At 38.0% G+C, this 6,000-nt stretch overlaps 8 non-coding genes across 8 annotated transcripts; all 8 read right to left on the bottom strand.

The window, feature by feature from the left end:
• Window positions 1-371: 371 nt before the first annotated feature.
• On the bottom strand, window positions 372-443 carry TRNAP-AGG (transfer RNA proline (anticodon AGG)). Its single transcript has one exon. It is a non-coding gene; the product is annotated as a tRNA-Pro (tRNA).
• A 595-nt stretch (window positions 444-1,038) lies between these two features.
• TRNAP-AGG (transfer RNA proline (anticodon AGG)) lies at window positions 1,039-1,110 on the bottom strand. Its single transcript has one exon. It is a non-coding gene; the product is annotated as a tRNA-Pro (tRNA).
• Window positions 1,111-1,707: 597 nt separating this feature from the next.
• Window positions 1,708-1,779, bottom strand: TRNAP-AGG (transfer RNA proline (anticodon AGG)). The gene has a single exon. It is a non-coding gene; the product is annotated as a tRNA-Pro (tRNA).
• Window positions 1,780-1,914: 135 nt separating this feature from the next.
• TRNAP-UGG (transfer RNA proline (anticodon UGG)) lies at window positions 1,915-1,986 on the bottom strand. Its single transcript has one exon. It is a non-coding gene; the product is annotated as a tRNA-Pro (tRNA).
• A 388-nt stretch (window positions 1,987-2,374) lies between these two features.
• On the bottom strand, window positions 2,375-2,446 carry TRNAP-AGG (transfer RNA proline (anticodon AGG)). Its single transcript has one exon. It is a non-coding gene; the product is annotated as a tRNA-Pro (tRNA).
• A 596-nt stretch (window positions 2,447-3,042) lies between these two features.
• Window positions 3,043-3,114, bottom strand: TRNAP-AGG (transfer RNA proline (anticodon AGG)). The gene has a single exon. It is a non-coding gene; the product is annotated as a tRNA-Pro (tRNA).
• A 2,002-nt stretch (window positions 3,115-5,116) lies between these two features.
• On the bottom strand, window positions 5,117-5,188 carry TRNAP-AGG (transfer RNA proline (anticodon AGG)). Its single transcript has one exon. It is a non-coding gene; the product is annotated as a tRNA-Pro (tRNA).
• A 595-nt stretch (window positions 5,189-5,783) lies between these two features.
• On the bottom strand, window positions 5,784-5,855 carry TRNAP-AGG (transfer RNA proline (anticodon AGG)). Its single transcript has one exon. It is a non-coding gene; the product is annotated as a tRNA-Pro (tRNA).
• Window positions 5,856-6,000: the final 145 nt, after the last annotated feature.

Below are 6,000 nucleotides of genomic sequence, written 5' to 3'. Positions count from 1 at the left end.
AGGAGAAAAATAAAAAAAATCAGTTTTATTCAGTTTTGCGACTCAATTGACAAGTTTTAAAATAGTATTTAGCAAATCTTTATACAATTCCATTTCAGGGTAATGATTCAGTAAACGAAATTAAAAACTCATCTTTAAACTTTCGAGAAAACTAACAGCCAAAGCGAGTGACCATATTTGTGATTTACTGCCTTGCACTGCAGGGAATTTCCCATTTTATTGCCATTATTGTCTACTTGTTGGCACATTCCGATGTGGTCGCAAAATCCCCGGTCAGTATAATTGTGAGAATTTCAATTATTGTTTTTTCTGTCGAATTTCATAACTTTAATTGAAATGCAGGCATCATAATGCAATATGTTAAAAATTATGGGCTCGTCCGGGAGTTGAACCCGGGACCTCTCGCACCCTAAGCGAGAATCATGCCCCTAGACCAACGAGCCAGACATACGCTCCACAAACGTATGGATTGTCGGAAAATAATTTATAAATATCTCTTTTCTAAAAGTGTGCAAAGGTTGCCTTATTGATGGAAGTCGAATCTTCAGCAGCCATTTTTCTAAGTTTGGTAAAATTATGGGCTCGTCCGGGATTTGAACCCGCGACCTCTCGCACCCAAAGGGAGAATCATACCCTTATACCAACGAGCCGATTCTGACTAATGAGTTAGGAGAGAAATAAAAAAAATCAGTTTTATTCAGTTTTGCGACTCAATTGACAAGTTTTAAAATAGTATTTAGCAAATCTTTATACAATTCCATTTCAGGGTAATGATTCAGTAAACGAAATTAAAAACTCATCTTTAAACTTTCGAGAAAACTAACAGCCAAAGCGAGTGACCATATTTGTGATTTACTGCCTTGCACTGCAGGGAATTCCCCATTTCATTGCCATTATTGTCTACTTGTTGGCACATTCCGATGTGGTCGCAAAATCCCCGGTCAGTATAATTGTGAGAATTTCTATTATTGTTTTTCTGTCGAATTTCATAACTTGAATTGAAATGCAGGCATCATAATGCAATATGTTAAAAATTATGGGCTCGTCCGGGAGTTGAACCCGGGACCTCTCGCACCCTAAGCGAGAATCATGCCCCTAGACCAACGAGCCAGACATACGCTCCACAAACGTATGGATTGTCGGAAAATAATTTATAAATATCTCTTTTCTAAAAGTGTGCAAAGGTTGTCTTATTGATGCAAGTCGAATCTTCAGCAGCCATTTTTCTAAGTTTGGTAAAATTATGGGCTCGTCCGGGATTTGAACCCGAGACCTCTCGCACCCAAAGCGAGAACCATACCCTTATACCAACGAGCCGATTCTGACTAATGAGTTAGGAGAGAAATAAAAAAAAATCAGTTTTATTCAGTTTTGCGACTCAATTGACAAGTTTTAAAATAGTATTTAGCAAATCTTTATACAATTCCATTTCAGGGTAATGATTCAGTAAACGAAATTAAAAACTCATCTTTAAACTTTCGAGAAAACTAACAGCCAAAGCGAGTGACCATATTTGTGATTTACTGCCTTGCACTGCAGGGAATTCCCCATTTCATTGCCATTATTGTCTACTTGTTGGCACATTCCGATGTGGTCGCAAAATCCCCGGTCAGTATAATTGTGAGAATTTCAATTATTGTTTTTTCTGTCGAATTTCATAACTTGAATTGAAATGCAGGCATCATAATGCAATATGTTAAAAATTATGGGCTCGTCCGGGAGTTGAACCCGGGACCTCTCGCACCCTAAGCGAGAATCATGCCCCTAGACCAACAAGCCAGACATACATTCAACAAACGTATGGATTGTCGGAAAATAATTTATAAATATCTCTTTTCTAAAAGAGTTCAAAGGTTGCCTTATTGATGCAAGTCGAATCTTCAGCAGCCATTTTTCTAAATTTGGTAAAATTAGGGGCTCGTCCGGGATTTGAACCCGAGACCTCTCGCACCCAAAGCGAGAATCATACCCCTAGACCAACGAGCCGATTCTGACTAATGAGTTAGGAGAGAAATTTTAAAAAATCAGTTTTATTAGTTTTGCGACCCAATTGACAAGTTTTAAAATAGTATTTAGCAAATCATTATACAATTCCATTTCAGGGTAATGATTCAGTAAACGAAATCAAAAACTCATCTTTAAACTTTCGAGTAAACTAACAACCAAAGCGAGTGACCATATTTGTGATTTACTGCCTTGCACTGCAGGGAATTCTCCATTTCATTGCCATGATTGTCTACTTGTTGGCACATTCCGATGTGGTCGCAAAATCCCCGGTCAGTATAATTGTGAGAATTTCTATTTTTCTTTTTCTGTCGAATTTCATAACTTGAATTGAAATGCAGGCATCATAATGCAGTATGTTAAAAAATATGGGCTCGTCCGGGAGTTGAACCCGGGACCTCTCGCACCCTAAGCGAGAATCATGCCCCTAGACCAACGAGCCAGACATACGCTCCACAAACGTATGGATTGTCGGAAAATAATTTATAAATATCTCTTTTCTAAAAGTGTGCAAAGGTTGTCTTATTGATGCAAGTCGAATCTTCAGCAGCCATTTTTCTAAGTTTGGTAAAATTATGGGCTCGTCCGGGATTTGAACCAGCGACCTCTCGCACCCAAAGCGAGAACCATACCCTTATACCAACGACCCGATTCTGACTAATGAGTTAGGAGAAAAATAAAAAAAATCAGTTTTATTCAGTTTTGCGACTCAATTGACAAGTTTTAAAATAGTATTTAGCAAATCTTTATACAATTCCATTTCAGGGTAATGATTCAGTAAACGAAATTAAAAACTCATCTTTAAACTTTCGAGAAAACTAACAGCCAAAGCGAGTGACCATATTTGTGATTTACTGCCTTGCACTGCAGGGAATTTCCCATTTTATTGCCATTATTGTCTACTTGTTGGCACATTCCGATGTGGTCGCAAAATCCCCGGTCAGTATAATTGTGAGAATTTCAATTATTGTTTTTTCTGTCGAATTTCATAACTTGAATTGAAATGCAGGCATCATAATGCAATATGTTAAAAATTATGGGCTCGTCCGGGAGTTGAACCCGGGACCTCTCGCACCCTAAGCGAGAATCATGCCCCTAGACCAACGAGCCAGACATACGCTCCACAAACGTATGGATTGTCGGAAAATAATTTATAAATATCTCTTTTCTAAAAGTGTGCAAAGGTTGCCTTATTGATGGAAGTCGAATCTTCAGCAGCCATTTTTCTAAGTTTGGTAAAATTATGGGCTCGTCCGGGATTTGAACCCGCGACCTCTCGCACCCAAAGCGAGAATCATACCCTTATACCAACGAGCCGATTCTGACTAATGAGTTAGGAGAGAAATAAAAAAAATCAGTTTTATTCAGTTTTGCGACTCAATTGACAAGTTTTAAAATAGTATTTAGCAAATCTTTATACAATTCCATTTCAGGGTAATGATTCAGTAAACGAAATTAAAAACTCATCTTTAAACTTTCGAGAAAACTAACAGCCAAAGCGAGTGACCATATTTGTGATTTACTGCCTTGCACTGCAGGGAATTCCCCATTTCATTGCCATTATTGTCTACTTGTTGGCACATTCCGATGTGGTCGCAAAATCCCCGGTCAGTATAATTGTGAGAATTTCTATTATTGTTTTTCTGTCGAATTTCATAACTTGAATTGAAATGCAGGCATCATAATGCAATATGTTAAAAATTATGGGCTCGTCCGGCAGTTGAACCAGGGACCTCTCGCACCCTAAGCGAGAATCATGCCCCTAGACCAACAAGCCAGACATACATTCAACAAACGTATGGATTGTCGGAAAATAATTTATAAATATCTCTTTTCTAAAAGTGTTCAAAGGTTGCCTTATTGATGCAAGTCGAATCTTCAGCAGCCATTTTTCTAAGTTTGGTAAAATTATGGCTACTTGTTGGCACATTCCGATGTGGTCGCAAAATCCCCGGTCAGTATAATTGTGGGAATTTCTATTATTGTTTTTCTGTCGAATTTCATAACTTGAATTGAAATGAAGGCATCATAATGCAATATGTTAAAAATTATGGGCTCGTCAGGGAGTTGAACCCGGGACCTCTCGCACCCAAAGCGAGAATCAAACCTCTAGACCAACGAGCCGATTCTGACTAATGAGTAAGGAGAGAAATTTTAAAAAATCAGTTTTATTAGTTTTGCGACTCAATTGACAAGTTTTAAAATAGTATTTAGCAAATCATTATACAATTCCATTTCAGGGTAATGATTCAGTAAACGAAATCAAAAACTCATCTTTAAACTTTCGAGTAAACTAACAACTAAAGCGAGTGACCATATTTGTGATTTACTGCCTTGCACTGCAGGGAATTCTCCATTTCATTGCCATGATTGTCTACTTGTTGGCACATTCCGATGTGGTCGCAAAATCCCCGGTCAGTATAATTGTGAGAATTTCTATTTTTGTTTTTCTGTCGAATTTCATAACTTGAATTGAAATGCAGGCATCATAATGCAGTATGTTAAAAAATATGGGCTCGTCCGGGAGTTGAACCCGGGACCTCTCGCACCCTAAGCGAGAATAAATATCTCTTTTCTAAAAGTGTGCAAAGGTTGCCTTATTGATGCAAGTCGAATCTTCAGCAGCCATTTTTCTAAGTTTGGTAAAATTATGGGCTCGTCCGGGATTTGAACCCGCGACCTCTCGCACCCAAATCGAGAACCATACCCTTATACCAACGAGCCGATTCTGACTAATGAGTTAGGAGAGAAATAAAAAAAACAGTTTTATTCAGTTTTGCGACTCAATTGACAAGTTTTAAAATAGTATTTAGCAAATCTTTATACAATTCCATTTCAGGGTAATGATTCAGTAAACGAAATTAAAAACTCATCTTTAAACTTTCGAGAAAACTAACAGCCAAAGCGAGTGACCATATTTGTGATTTACTGCCTTGCACTGCAGGGAATTCCCCATTTCATTGCCATTATTGTCTACTTGTTGGCACATTCCGATGTGGTCGCAAAATCCCCGGTCAGTATAATTGTGAGAATTTCTATTATTGTTTTTTCTGTCGAATTTCATAACTTGAATTGAAATGCAGGCATCATAATGCAATATGTTAAAAATTATGGGCTCGTCCGGGAGTTGAACCCGGGACCTCTCGCACCCTAAGCGAGAATCATGCCCCTAGACCAACAAGCCAGACATACATTCAACAAACGTATGGATTGTCGGAAAATAATTTATAAATATCTCTTTTCTAAAAGTGTGCAAAGGTTGCCTTATTGATGCAAGTCGAATCTTCAGCAGCCATTTTTCTAAGTTTGGTAAAATTATGGGCTCGTCCGGGATTTGAACCCGCGACCTCTCGCACCCAAAGCGAGAACCATACCCTTATACCAACGAGCCGATTCTGACTAATGAGTTAGGAGAGAAATAAAAAAAACAGTTTTATTCAGTTTTGCGACTCAATTGACAAGTTTTAAAATAGTATTTAGCAAATCTTTATACAATTCCATTTCAGGGTAATGATTCAGTAAACGAAATTAAAAACTCATCTTTAAACTTTCGAGAAAACTAACAGCCAAAGCGAGTGACCATATTTGTGATTTACTGCCTTGCACTGCAGGGAATTCCCCATTTCATTGCCATTATTGTCTACTTGTTGGCACATTCCGATGTGGTCGCAAAATCCCCGGTCTGTATAATTGTGAGAATTTCTATTATTGTTTTTTCTGTCGAATTTCATAACTTGAATTGAAATGCAGGCATCATAATGCAATATGTTAAAAATTATGGGCTCGTCCGGGAGTTGAACCCGGGACCTCTCGCACCCTAAGCGAGAATCATGCCCCTAGACCAACAAGCCAGACATACATTCAACAAACGTATGTATTGTCGGAAAATAATTTATAAATATCTCTTTTCTAAAAGTGTGCAAAGGTTGCCTTATTGATGCAAGTCGAATCTTCAGCAGCCATTTTTCTAAGTTTGGTAAAATTATGAGCTCGTCC

Source organism: Saccoglossus kowalevskii, chromosome 22 (assembly GCF_978046115.1).
Source record: "Saccoglossus kowalevskii chromosome 22, keSacKowa6.1, whole genome shotgun sequence".
Lineage (NCBI taxonomy): Eukaryota > Metazoa > Hemichordata > Enteropneusta > Harrimaniidae > Saccoglossus > Saccoglossus kowalevskii.
This window is presented reverse-complemented; position numbering and strand designations above follow the sequence as displayed.